Genomic DNA, 15,330 nt, shown 5'->3' on the forward strand with positions numbered 1-15,330 from the left:
GCCATTTTGGGCATGCTACATAGGTCACACTGGATGGAAGGGAACAGACAACATAGATAACATAAAATGGGGAAGTTGGAGCATACTAAGGCTAGATGCCAGGGTCCTTACAAAACCATTAGATCCATACATTTTTTTTATCCCATCCACAGGCGTACCTGACAATTCAGCCATTTTGGGCGCACTACAAAGGTTGCAGTGTTTTTGAGATAAGCTGTACAAGGAAATAACGCCTGTACGGTTAACGGAAACATTTATAATATGATATGCACCGTATTCAGCCAGTCTGTGTGGTGGATGTCACAGAATCACATTTTCCCAGGTACCAGTCTCTGTGTGGTGAAAAGTCACAGAACAGCGTTTGCCTGTGTCTCGGTGCGTTAAAGGTTTCTTACCAGTGTCTTGGGCATACTCAGAGTGGGTCCAGCAGCTCACACGGGTGGCTCAGTCAAGAGTGGAGCAGGTAAGAGAGGGACTCTGAAGCAGACATGAAGGCATCAGGGCCTTGGTGGGAGAACACAGGCCAGTATCAGAGTGCAGAGCCCACGTGCAGGGCAGCCATCAGGGGGGGACTGCGGGGACTGGAGTCCCGGGCCCTTACAGAGAGGGGGGTCCTCCCCTGGCTCCTACTGCTGATATCTGGAGAGCTGCACCAGGCTGCACAACAACAGCGTGCTGATGTGCAGGTAAGACTTCTTAAAAGAAGCCTTCCCTGTGCATCAGCTTTCTTTGAATCGTTCCTGCAGATCCGCAAAGCTCCACCTATATGTAAAGTCACGAGGTGTGACAGCACATAGGGGAGGAGCAGTGTGGCAGAATCCTTTTTTTTCTCTTTAGGGGGGGCCCTGTCTATTTTGTCAGTCCCGGGCCCCACAATTTCTGGTAGCAGCCCTGCCCACATGGGCAGGATGGCGACAGATGGAGATCTCAATGTTTTCACAGCCCACCTGCAGGATAAAAGCAGGAGCCAGGCAGTGCCACCAGAGGGGAGACCAGCGGCCACCCGGGAACACCAGGATCGGCACCAGACCCCAAGGCAAACACCAGTAACTTGGTGCTGTATGTATGTATGTATGTATGTATGTATGTATGTATGTGTGTGTGTGTGTGTGTGTGTGTGTGTGTGTATGCATGGATGTATATGTATATATTATATACACACTACCGTTTGCCCGCGGCTTCACTTGTGTTGATGTCTGTTAGTGCTCAGTGAAACTTATTTTACAAAAATAGTAGTGGCATCTAATATTGTAATATATATTTTATACTGTAGACTTTGATCACAAAATGTCTTTGTAAACAATATTTGCAGATTTCCTTTAAGGATTAACACAAGAAGATGCTTGGGCAGAGCCGGATGAAGGGGGGGGGTACCTGGGGGTACGTACCCCAGGCCCCCTTTTTTAAAAGGGCCCCCCGCCACCCACCGCAGCATTGCTGCGCTCCTGGCTCCCAGATGCACTGCTAAACGCCGGCGCCACAAGCAGTGTACCTGAGCTCCGGCTGTCCTGGCTCCAGGCTTCCCACTGCCAAACGTCGGCGCCGCGCGCAGGACAGCTGCGCAATGGATGTCCCGGCTCCCGGTTGCCTGTCCTGGCTCCACACTGCCAAACGCCGGCGCTGCGTACAGGGTGGCTGTCCTGGCTCCTGGCTGCCTGTCCCGGCTCCTCCTTGCCAAACGCCGGCGCTGTACGCAGGATAGCTGAGCGACTGCTATCCAATAAAAGTAAGGCTGGTTGCATTTAAAGTTTATGTATGTGTGTTTCTATATATATTATTATAGTGTGTTTATAAATTCATGTGTGTGTGTATACATATATATATATACTGTATATACTGTATATGTTGGTGTATATGCATTTATATATGTATGCATGTGTGTGTGTGTGTATATATATATATATATATATATATATATACATCCGTATATATATATATATATATATATGTGTGTGTGTATATATATATATGTATATATATATATATGTGTATATATATATATATATATATATATATAATACTTTGTAGTGATTAAAGAAATTAATCGCAAGTACCCCGGGCCCCCTGAAGCCTTAATCCAGCTCTGCGCTTGGGTCTACTAACTTGGGAGCAACCCACGTAATGCTGCCCATGGGTGAAGCAGCTGGTCCTGAGATCTACGCCTGTAGTTCAGAGCGTTTGTCCCTACGACAGTACACTGATAAGTAATAATCCACAGGTTTTTTATGAAAACCACAAAATCCAATTCATGGGGGAATCAATCACACAGTCCAGTCTAAGTTTACTTTAGAATATTGGGGGTCATTCCGAGTTGTTCGCTCGTTGACGATTTTCGCAACGGAGCGATTAAGGCAAAAATGCGCATGCGCATGCGCTAAGTATTTTAGCACAAAACTTAGTAGATCGGAGTGTGATTGACAGGAAGTGGGTGTTTCTGGACGGAAACTGACCGTTTTCTGGGAGTGTGCGGAAAAACGCAGGCGTGTCAGGATAAAACGCGGGAGTGTCTGGAGAAATGGGGGAGTGGCTGGCTGAACGCAGGGCGTGTATGTGACGTCAAACCAGGAACAAAACGGGCTGAGCTGATCGCAGTGTAGGAGTAAGTCTCGAGCTAATCAGAAACTGCTAAGAATTATTTAATCGCAATTCTGCTAATCTTTCGTTCGCACTTCTGCTATGCTAAGATACACTCCCAGAGGGCGGCGGCCTAGCATGTGCAATGCTGCTAAAAGCAGCTAGCGAGCGAACAACTCGGAATGAGGGCCATTATCTTGTAGATCCCAAATCCATCAAGTAACATGACCAGCGACTCGATAAGATGTAGTTTTTGTCTTGCTATGCCATCTACTGGATTGACATGTAAACTGCAACTTCAGGAGTCAAGATAAACTGGCTGATTAGTGATTAATATATATTTAGATTTTTCTGCGAAAAAAATCTTGTAATTATATTGTAATTATATACATATAAACTCTCTCTCTATCTCTCTCTCTCTCTCTCTCTATATATATATATATATATATATATATATATAAAAACAAGGATTGATACTGCGCCACGTGATAAAAAACAAATATGTTTTATAATAGCTGGCTTATAAAACAATCCCCTATACTGTTATTGGGGCGTCAGCTGTTTCCCTCAAATAAATACAGGGGTGGTAATTCCCTGAAAATTAATGTAAAAAAAGGAGGGGATGAGGGATATATAGCGACCAAGTTGTCAATAAAATAGGTTTGCCAGTTAAAATATTAAAAAGTATTTATTAAATGAATATAAAAGACACACATAAAAAATGGGGACAACAATATATACACAACTGTACTAAAAACACTTAAATGAATATACGCACTAAAAAAGGTTATAATATAGAATTTTTCCTTATCTTAGAATGAGGTAGGTATAGGTCAGCCAACGCGTTTCGTCTGATGAGACTTCTTCAAGGGGTATGGACAGAATGAGACAGTACATGTGTAACAATTGGTAAACGTGCCAAATTACCTCGCTCGGCTGGTTGCGAGTCATAAGATGAGTAATAACCTTCAACGTGGATTCGTTACGTCACGATCCAGTAGGGAATTCAATTTGTGGATGAAAATTGTTGTTATTACAACTTGGATGCTACCTTGTTCACAAGACTGAATGCAACCGGTAATGTTAATAACCTAAATACTTGTAACAGTTTACCGACACAAAACCATACATCAACAAAAAAAAAAGTTTGTTTTTATTGAGCTGGAACTGGACAGTCTTGAGGAATTCGTGTTCCTATAAAAGAATTTACTTCTTTCACGTATAACATTGCATAACTTCACTACTGCAGTAAGTGGATTATTACATATGGGAAAAACCACAAGTTAATATAGTTAAACAGGATTATCAATTTAAACATCACATTCACTTTCCTTAAACATCTATAAATGACTTAGTCAACTAATTAACCCACAAGTCCCTTCCTACCTGCGTCAGGGTAGGTAATTAAACAAGTTCAAAACAAAAAAATTAGGGAGTCCCTTTGAGCACGTGCACGGCAAGATAGGTCTTAAAGAGAGCTCTCTGATTATTCATTACCCGGGTTAAGTGTACACTGAAGTTGATGGGTATTGCCCGATATCTCTAGGCGCTGCCGTCTAGACTAGTAACCTAAACTGTTCATGGGGAAATACTGTGCTGTTCCAGAAATTCTATCTTGCCTTTCCGGGTAATCTGTGCGAGAGGATTACAGCCTAAGATCTCAATCCCTAGGGAACTGTCCTTCCGACACGAGTTCTGCGGCTGTGACCTTGTCTCTTGTTACCCACTACACAATCATCTTACTACTGTATAAGACTTGGACTGCCGTGCCGATCTCACTGTTATCTCACGACTCAATGTAAATCTAAGTGCTTTATTCTGCAGGACTTCTCTGGCTCCTCACAGTTAGCTGTTCTGAGGACATATGCCGGTAACGCTATTAAACTTTCATCTCTCTAGCTAGTTTGGTGTCTCCATGGCTGTATTTAAAGCTGTGTTTAATTTTTAGGGTGCGGAGAAGATTTCCCCCTTATAATGTGCCTTTACTGCTCCGAATGTCACTGGATTACTTTAAATCATGGATGTGTCTGGGGTCACTATCGAAGGCACTTCGCCAGCTGTGTCCTATTAGTGTGGGAACTCTGGCTGGGAAACTGCTGCTGTCCCTGAAGTTCACTGAGAGGGGAGGGAGAAGGTTCACCTACGTGTTTCAGAGATGCTGTTGGTCGTATCCGCCCGTCCGCCCGCCTCTTGGTGTGGCCGCGGTAGGGGAAACACCTCTGGAGCCTCCTCCTGACGTTTCTTACTGCCCGGGGTGGGAAGGAGCGTCACCCCTGTCACTCAGCGCAGTCTCCGCCTTCCGGCCCACCTCCACTCTGCCTCCCGGCTTGGCCGCTGTCTGGAAGCTGCGCCTCCGTTCCGCCTCCTAAGCCAGCCTCCGGACCTCCTCCCGGCGTGACTGCTGCCCGCCAGCCGCAGCTCCGTCCCGCTGCCGGACTCACCACTCTAATTAGCCGCGACCAGACACTCTCCTCCTCGCACTGCCTTCCGGGTGATGTGGTAGCCGTCACTCGGGGGAACAGCCGTCCGGAGCCACGCAGTCCTGCTTCCTTCTCTCTGGGGGTCCCCGAGGTAAGTGCGCAGTTCCTCTGTAACGGCTGCCCGGGGTGCACGAGTTTCCGTGTGGCCGGCGCGTGTGGGCACTCCAACAGTCTTTTACCACGCGTTGGCCCCTTGCACCTGCTCAACTATGGCCACTAGCAGGGCTGTACTCATCAACGGGCACCCTTTTACCCACTGTCACCAATGTTCACAAGTGATAATGCACAGAACACCTGTGCTGTTACATATCTATAAATACTAGCCTACTAAGGGTCTTCTGACAATAGGTAATAATTCCACAGTAAGGTGGAAGGTGATGGGGTATCACATACCACCCTAGTAGAACAATGCGTGTCCTCACGCATTTGACCATTCTAACATACCATGCAGAAACAATTGACAATACTTACAATTGACAGGGATTAATTACAAATAACAATTCTTTACTCATAGATATATATCCTGACAATTTAATCTCGATACCTTAGAGGTAATATACCTCGGGTACTGCGTTCTGGCCTCCGATGGATGAAGGCAGGCACCGTCCCTTCTGTCTGTATGCTTCTACCACTAGAAGGATCATTACATTCCATAGACCCTTCTCCTATGAAGTCTGAAGCTATAGATCCTACGGGGTTGGGCGGAGAGGGGCCGCCCATGAACAATAACAGCTCCATGGGACCGTGGAATGGCATAAGTTCTGAGGTTCCCGGGCGATCAGCTACAGACAAGTTTTGTCTCTCTTCCGAGATTTGTGCAGTACAGGGCTTGATTTGTTCACGGGACACGACACTAACTGGCCCCTCCGGCTCGCGGTGGATCCTGTAAGTATGGTGCTCACCTTCCGGAATACTGATCACAACATAGGGAATGTTTTCCCACATCGCATCCAATTTGCTACAGCGATGGTTCCGCCTTTTCCAGACTTTATCCCCCACCTTTATAGGCATGTACTTAGTATGGGCGTTATATTTTTTCTCCTGACGCTGATGAACCACCGCTATTCTCCTTTCCACGATGGCCCGAGCGGCTTTGATCCTCCGCTGGTGTTCACGGACCCAATCAGTTTTGGGATGGTCAGTGTAATCCTCTGTATGCGACAGTTCCAGGTCTTGAGGTAATTTGCCTTGACGACCAAACATGAGGTAATAAGGGGTAAAGCCTGTGGAGCAATGTTCTGTATTATTATATAGGTAAGTGAGCTCGGGTAGTAGAGTCGGCCACTTAGCCCGATCTTCCCGGGACAGATTTCTTAGCATTCCAATAATCGTCCGATTAGCTCGCTCACATAAGCCGTTCCCCTGTGGGTGATAAGCGGTGGTTCTTGCCTTTCGGCAACCATAATAGGAGCAAAACTCATGGAAAAGTTGTGACTCGAATGCAGGGCCTTGATCCGTCAGAATGCAATCTGGATATCCGTAGGGTCTGGCAAATTTTTAGAAAAAGGTATTTTAGAAAAAGCTCAGTGGTGGTCTTGGCGGTGATGTCTTGAGCTGGTACTACCACCAGAAATTTACTATAATGGTCGGTCATAGTCAAGGCATATTGGGGGTCATTCCGAGTTGTTCGCTCGGTAAAAATCTTCGCATTGCAGCGATTTTCCGCTTAATGCGCATGCGCAATGTTCGCACTGCGACTGCGCCAAGTAAATTTGCTATGCAGTTAGGAATTTTACTCACGGCTTTTTCATCGTTCTGGCGATCGTAATGTGATTGACAGGAAATGGGTGTTACTGGGCGGAAACAGGCCGTTTTATGGGCGTGTGGAAAAAAAAAACTGCTACGAGGTGTGTAATCGCAATATTGCGAATACATCGTTCGCAATTTTAAGATGCTAAGATTCACTCCCAGTAGGCGGCGGCTTAGCGTGAGCAAATCTGCTAAAATCCGCTTGCGAGCGAACAACTCGGAATGAGGGCCATTGATACCCACTATGACTGGGCTCGAGTTTCACGTGGTCCAGTGCAACAATCTGCAGGGGATGATAACTCTTGATGGGATGTAGGCTGTCCCTTTGCTTAACATCGGGTTGTCTCTTAAGGTTACACGACACGCAGTCTCTGCACCATTCCGCTATGTCCTCTCTCATGCCGACCCAAAAGTATCTTCTCCTCAAAATAGCCTCGGTCTTTTGCGTACCAAAGTGCCCGGATTTGTTATGATAAGCTTCTAGTAGTATTGGGGCCCGATTTCTTGGGATGATGATTTGGGTGACCGTCTGATGTGTGCCGGGGTCAAGGCTAGTACGTACTAGGAGACCTTGTTTGCGTTTAGTACGTTCACGATGTCTCAATAACTTTACTAGTTCCGGATCTGCTTTGGCTCGCTGAGCTTTGGTCAACCAGCGCTGTTGCTGTATTATAGCCATGAGTTCTCTCAGGATAGGACTTTGTTGTTGAATCTCTGCCCAGTCAACAGCGGGTGAGTCATATGGATGCTCCTCGAACTGTGTGTCTGTCGATGCAATTAATGGACCAGAAATGACTGTCTCCTCCATTCCCCGGGATTTGAATTCAGGAGTCTCGACTTCTTCATCCACATCTTTTACTTCTTCAGCAACATCCACAGTGGGGAGACGGGACAAAGCATCAGCATTGCCATTGGATTTTCCACTTCGGTAAGATACAGTATAATTGAAATTGGCAAGACGGGACACCCACCTCTGTTCCATGGCTCCGAGTCGAGCCGTGGACAGATGGGCTAATGGGTTGTTATCCGTCATGATAACAAACGGTGTGGCGACCAAATAGTCCTTGAACTTTTCTGTAATGGCCCAAACGAGGGCAAGCAATTCTAATTTAAAAGTACTATAGTTTTCACTATTGCGTTCCGTCTTGCGAAGACCTCTACTGGCATATGCAACCACTCTCTCACGACCATCCTGTCTCTGAGACAATACCGCTCCTAACCCATGATGACTGGCATCCGTGCATACTTCGAAAGGCTTGTCGTAGTCTGGATAGGCGAGTAATGGGGCTTCGGTTAACGCCGTCTTTAGTCGGTCAAAGGCTTGCTGATGTTCCTGCCCCCATTGGACGACAGATGAGCCTCGCCTTTCGATGCCTGACCTGCCTCTCAAAAGTTCATGCAGTGGGGTTGCTGTTGTGGCGAAATGTTGGATGAAGCGGCGGTAATAGCCTACAAATCCCAGAAAACTGCGAACTTCTGTAACCGTCTTAGGTACTGGCCAATCCTGAACTACGCTGATTTTTTCCGGGTCAGGCATTACTCCTTCTGCACTGGCGACGTGACCAAGGTACCGCACTTTTGGTTTAAGCAGGTGACATTTCGCCGGTTTGAGTTTAAGTCCGGCCTTGGCCAATAAATGGAATACTTCTTCCAGATGCCGTAAATGATCTTCATAGCTTTTTGAGAAGATGATAACATCATCCAGGTACAATAGAACCGTCTCAAAGTTGTAATGACCAAGGCAATGTTCCATAAGCCGTTGGAAGGTGGCGGGGGCATTGCATAGCCCAAATGGCATCCTGTTGAATTCAAACAAACCCATTGGGGTGGTGAAAGCTGTCTTTTCCCTATCTTTCGGAGCCATTTGGATTTGCCAGTACCCGCTGGTTAGGTCCAGCGTTGAGAAATACGCTGCTGTTTTCAGAGCCGTTAGGGATTCCTCAATACGCGGGAGCGGGTATGCATCCTTATGAGTTACGGCATTTAGTATGCGATAATCTACGCAAAAGCGCAGACTACCGTCTTTCTTCTTTACAATTACCACCGGAGCTGCCCACGGGCTATGACTCTCCCGAATAATGCCAGTTTCCTTCATTTCTGCGAGCATGTTCCGCACAGGTTGGTACAAGGCAGGAGGTAGAGGTCGATGTCGCTCCTTGATCGGGGGAGTAGTCCCCGTGGGGATATGATGGAGCACTTTCTCTGCTCTTCCGAAATCTGAGGGATATTGGCTAAAAACCTGGGCATGCTGTCACACGACTCTAAGAACCCCCTCTCTCTGTTCCTCTGAGGTGTCCTCGTCGCCAATCTGGATTTCGTTCCACCACAATGTCTCCTCACTAGGTTCTGGTGATCCCTCTGTGTCAGCCTCTGGTGGGACCATCATTGTGTTCTGCCCCACAACATCCTGGAAGTCTACCTGTATTACTCTGGCCACCGAGTAGTGCTTGTGGAGCCGTATAGGATAATTGTGGGGATTTAGTATACGGACAGGGACTCTGCCGTGCTTTACATTGGCCAATGTCCTGGCCACAGCGTAAGGTTGCTGGCCACTATGGTCACAGGATTCTATTAGGGCTTCATAATCTCGACCCAGGGGCCCGATCCTGGCCTTACACCACACCACCTGCTCCGATCGGGGATTTAACAGAACCGGCTGTCGGTCCGTAACCCGCGCTCTCCCAACCTCCCCCCGGACGTTGACGAATCTCTTCTGCTTCTCAAGCAAACGTACCGTCTGCTGTAAGGCCCTCCTCTCTTCAGGAGCCGCAATCCTCATTTCACAATGAAGAGCTTCCATCAATTCGTCAGGGCAGTTTTTTAGGATGTTCATGCCCAAGATAACCGGAGGTAGATGGGCATTAAGCGCGGTGGTTACTAGGCATCCCTGTCGGTACAGCTGGGCTCTACCTATCTTCATATCCGGTTCCCAATAACCTCTATAAGTGATGGGCTGTCCATCTACTGGCCAGTAGATGGAGCCAGGTAGTTGGTGGGGTTACGATGTCAGTCTCATCCCAATGTCGAAGGAATTCAGTAAACTGAATGGTCGACACCTGCGAGCCCGTGTCCAATAGAGCTGTTACTGCGATCCCATTGATCCAGATCTTCAAATGTGGGCACTCGCTGACATACCTGGGCCACCATTCCTGTGACGACGGACCGGTTAATGATTCTCCTCCCGAGGGTCGGTCCCTTGCCTCGGGGTCTCTCTGTTTAAATTGGCATTAGGGCAGTTTCGTTCAATATGCCCACTTTGGAGACAACCTCTGCAAATTGGCCTTCCTTGGGGGTCAAATTGATCAGTGGGCCGTCGGCCCGATTCTCTGGGAATGTCCCAGCGAGGTCGATTCCTACCATTGCGCCCTTGGCGCCATTCTCTTCGCCGGTTGTCACCTTGCTCTCCACTTAGCTCATCTATTCGTTGGTTCATCCGAGCCAAATTCAGCGTGAGCTCCGTAAGTTTGCTGCCAAGCATACTGATAGGGTCTGTTCCCGCCGGGACTTGGGCCTGCTGAGAAACTCCCCCCTTCGATATCAAGGTTTCGAACCTGGGGAATGATTTATCGTCATGTGGACTCTCCTCGTCAAATTTTTCAGCCGCTGGTTCATGATCAGTGTCGTCGCTTTGGTTCAACCCAAGGATTTGAAGAATCGCCTCCTTAAACTCAGAAAACGAGCAATTCGGCTGTTGACGTTTCCACATTCGTAATTGAGAGCGAACCGCCTCTCCTTGAGCTCCTTCTATGAATAAGTTAATTAGAGTCTCGTCGGCCTGGACTATCTCGCGAGCGTCAAGGAGTTTAACTGCTTTCATTGCCTCCTGTAGTGCTAGGGAAAAATCTCGCAATGATTCATTGGGTCTCTGTTTTCTTGCATAAAGACGACTTTTGACCTCTGCTACTGTCTTGGAGTCGAATCTACTCCCGAGTTTTTGGAAGATATCCTCCACTGTCTCCTTTTCCTCATCTTCCCAGGCCTTCACTTCGCGTAATGCAGAGTCTTTCAGTTGTCCTATCACAATCTCCACTTGTTGTTTCGCACTAAGTGGGTATAACCGAAACAAAGAATACAGTTTGTCTTTAAACTCTTTAAGTGTGCTTGAGCCAGCTGCTTGTACATTGCCAGCGTATGTAGGCAACCACGGGGCCCCAAAATAGTACGGCATAGTTATAGGTGATGCCGACATGGTAGTCAAATTTTCCTTTCTGGGGGACGCTGGAAGACGTCTCCTGCCTGACGTTGATGCAGGAGTCTGTGGAGCTGACATTTTGCGGATATCCTGTTCGTGGACGCCAAAATTTCTTATGTAACAATTGGTAAACGTGCTAAATTACCTCGCTCGGCTGGTTGCGAGTCATAAGATGAGTAATAACCTTCAACGTGGATTCGTTACGTCACGATCCAGTAGGGAATTCAATTTGTGGATGAAAATTATTGTTATTACAACCTGGATGCTACCTTGTTCACAAGACTGAATGCAACCGGTAATGCTAATAACCTAAATACTTGTAACAGTTTACCGACACAAAACCATACATCAACAAAAAAAAAAGTTTGTTTTTATTGAGCTGGAACTGGACAGTCTTGAGGAATTCGTGTTTCTTTAAAAGAATTTACTTCTTTCACGTATAACATTGCATAACTTCACTACTGCAGTAAGTGGATTATTACATATGGGAAAAACCACAAGTTAATATAGTTAAACAGGATTATCAATTTAAACATCACATTCACTTTCCTTAAACATCTATAAATGACTTAGTCAACTAATTCACCCACAAGTCCCTTCCTACCTGCGTCAGGGTAGGTAATTAAACAAGTTCAAAACAAAAAAATTAGGGAGTCCCTTTGAGCACGTGCACGGCTAGATAGGTCTTAAAGAGAGCTCTCTGATTATTCGTTACCCGGGTTAAGTGTACACTGAAGTTGATGGGTATTGCCCGATATCTCTAGGCGCTGCCGTCTAGACTAGTAACCTAAACTGTTCATGGGGAAATACTGTGCTGTTCCAGAAATTCTATCTTGCCTTTCCGGGTAATCTGTGCGAGAGGATTACAGCCTAAGATCTCAATCCCTAGGGAACTGTCCTTCCGACACGAGTTCTGCGGCTGTGACCTTGTCTCTTGTTACCCACTACACAATCATCTTACTACTGTATAAGACTTGGACCGCCGTGCCGATCTCACTGTTATCTCACGACTCAATGTAAGTCTAAGTGCTTTATTCTGCACGACTTCTCTGGCTCCTCACAGTTAGCTGTTCTGAGGACATATGCAGGTAACGCTATTAAACTTTCATCTCTCTAGCTAGTTTGGTGTCTCCATGGCTGTATTTAAAGCTGTGTTTAATTTTTAGGGTGCGGAGAAGATTTCCCCCTTATAATGTGCCTTTACTGCTCCGAATGTCACTGGATTACTTTAAATCATGGATGTGTCTGGGGTCACTATCGAAGGCACTTCGCCAGCTGTGTCCTATTAGTGTGGGAACTCTGGCTGGGAAACTGCTGCTGTCCCTGAAGTTCACTGAGAGGGGAGGGAGAAGGTTCACCTACGTGTTTCAGAGATGCTGTTGGTCGTATCCGCCCGTCCGCCCGCCTCCTGGTGTGGCCGCGGTAGGGGAAACACCTCTGGAGCCTCCTCCTGACGTTTCTTACTGCCCGGGGTGGGAAGGAGCGTCACCCCTGTCACTCAGCGCAGTCTCCGCCTTCCGGCCCACCTCCACTCTGCCTCCCGGCTTGGCCGCTGTCTGGAAGCCGCGCCTCCGTTCCGCCTCCTGGGCCAGCCTCCGGACCTCCTCCCGGCGTGACTGCTGCCCGCCAGCCGCAGCTCCGTCCCGCTGCCGGACTCACCACTCTAATTAGTCGCGGCCAGACACTCTCCTCCTCGCACTGCCTTCCGGGTGATGTGGGAGCCGTCACTCGGGGGAACAGCCGTCCGGAGCCACGCAGTCCTGCTTCCTTCTCTCTGGGGGTCCCCGAGGTAAGTGCGCAGTTCCTCTGTAACGGCTGCCCGGGGTGCACGAGTTTCCGTGTGGCCGGAGCGTGTGGGCACTCCAACAGTCTTTACCACGCGTTGGCCCCTTGCACCTGCTCAACTATGGCCACTAGCAGGGCTGTACTCATCAACGGGCACCCTTTTACCCACTGTCACCAATGTTTACAAGTGATAATGCACAGAACACCTGTGCTGTTACATATCTATAAATACTAGCCTACTAAGGGTCTTCTGACAATAGGTAATAACTCCACAGTAAGGTGGAAGGTGATGGGGTATCACACATGCTTTTATAGCCAGAGGTGATCAGTGGGAGGGCTATGACATCACATATAGTCATGTGATGTAATTAACTATTAAATACTATACAGCTGTTTAAATAAATGAAGCACTGATGAACATGTTGTGCTGGACTTAATACAAGTAAAAACGAGTGGATGTACACTTAGAAAACACGATAAAACACATTGAAAAACGGCTCTGGAGTAATAAGGCTGAACTTTGTGGCAGAACAACATGAGGTAATACCTCTGGGAGGGCACCGCAGTCACATTACCATTACAGAGGAGTGCCGGGACTTTCCATTATTTTATATATATATATATATATATATATATATAAAAAGTCATCTCGGGGGTCTGGCACTCCGCAGTTAATAAGGGTAACTTGTGCCGGTGCCTTCGCTTACAATGTAGAAACAGGCTCGGCGGCGCGGCACTCGGCTCTTCTATATAAATGAATGATGCGGACCACAGTCTGCTGATCAACGTTTCAATATAATTATATTGAAACGTTGATCAGCAGACTATGGTCCGCATCATTCATTTATATAGAAGAGCCGAGTGCCGCGTCGCCGAGCCTGTATATATATATATACTGGATCACAAATTGAAGCGGCACTCAGAGTCTGTGATAAAATCTTGTAATGGTGAAAAAACAATTGATTGTTTTTTCACTATTACAAGATTTTATCACAGACTCTGAGTGCTGCTTCAATTTGTGATCCAGTATTATTGGTGGGCCAACTCACAACCCTCCACGGAGGAAGGCACCGGAGCAAGTCATATCCCTTAGTGGACACGGGGAGTGCCGGAGCAGCAAGGTACGATATATATATATATATATATATATATATATATATGAAGCTGGCAAGGAGAGTACAGGGTTCTCTATATATGTATATGTATATATATATATATATATATATATATGTGTGATACCCCTAAAATCGGGCATCACTTAACAGTCAGAGGGGGAAGATCTGGGAACTCAGCCCAGCTGTATATAAAAATGGATCTCTGATGCTCAGCAGCAGCAGTTGAAATTCAGGATTGAAGTGCTCTGTGTCAGAGGCGGGGCCTGTGAGAGGGGGCGGAGACTAAACCATCAGTGTGGTAAAGAAAGTTCCCGGAGGCAGAGGAGGGCAGAGTCTGGTGAGGCAGTGGTACAATGGAAGGAGCTGCACTGCTGCTGACTGCGTGTGTCAGGGTGGCTGTGTGCGACTGTAAGTCAGTGCTCAACAGAAGAAAGCTACCTGCCTTTCATTGTGTGATCCCAGACCCTCAGTAAGAGAGGCTTATGAGCAGACAGGTGATTCCCCTCAGAGACTGACAGAAAAGGAGCTCCTGTGAGAGGCTTGATACCTCAGATCAGTATGGAGGGAGCTTGCTGCTGATACCACACCACTCGGGTAACCTCAGTACAACAACACTACAGACTGACACTGACAACAGGTCACATCAGAGTGCCTCAGAGCAGTTCTCCAGCACCCATGAGGACACCTATATGCTGCTGTTCCTCAGATCCCTGTTCAATGCTGTCACATTGCATTTAGCAGCCAATCAGACTGTATGTATGTGTAAAGGCTCTGCAGAAGGACAAGCGAGTAGCTCCAAAAGTCAGTCAAAAGGTACCCAACCCCACATCTGTAGGACAGACACCAGCCCCTCACTGCTAGCAGGAATACATTTGTAGCTAATACACTGCATATCTTCCTTCCCCTTTCTGGGGTAATAATAAACTGCTAACCCGCATAAGGTGATATTTGAGAGAAATCTGGATGAATGCTGATCACTGGATACGGAAATAACTGCCCTCATGACTATCTCTGGCAATAATCTACCATACAGCAGTTTCTCCACTAAACTAGGAAATTATCACCCAGCTGCAGTGCTCCAAGTCACCTCCTTGAGTATATTAACCCCCTCTATTCCAAGTATCTGCAAGTAATTTACCTCTAGAGACAGTGGCCACATTACACACCCTCAGCTAGCACCTACAACTTTATACTGTAAACTAAATGCACCAGCGGAAGCTCCAAATAGGGCTGATTGTAAATGCACCACTGTGTATAACCTGATACACCATAAGGATCAGGCGAGCAATTCTTTTCAGGAGGCAAATTCTTTACCGCTGAATCTACAGTACTCATCTTTGCAGTTTATTGAGGTTAAACATTTTGCAACTGGACTAAGTAATTATCCGTACAGTATGGTTACAGTTGTTTAGCGTCGTAGGAGAGTAAGCTAATT

Source organism: Pseudophryne corroboree, chromosome 12 (assembly GCF_028390025.1).
Source record: "Pseudophryne corroboree isolate aPseCor3 chromosome 12, aPseCor3.hap2, whole genome shotgun sequence".
Lineage (NCBI taxonomy): Eukaryota > Metazoa > Chordata > Amphibia > Anura > Myobatrachidae > Pseudophryne > Pseudophryne corroboree.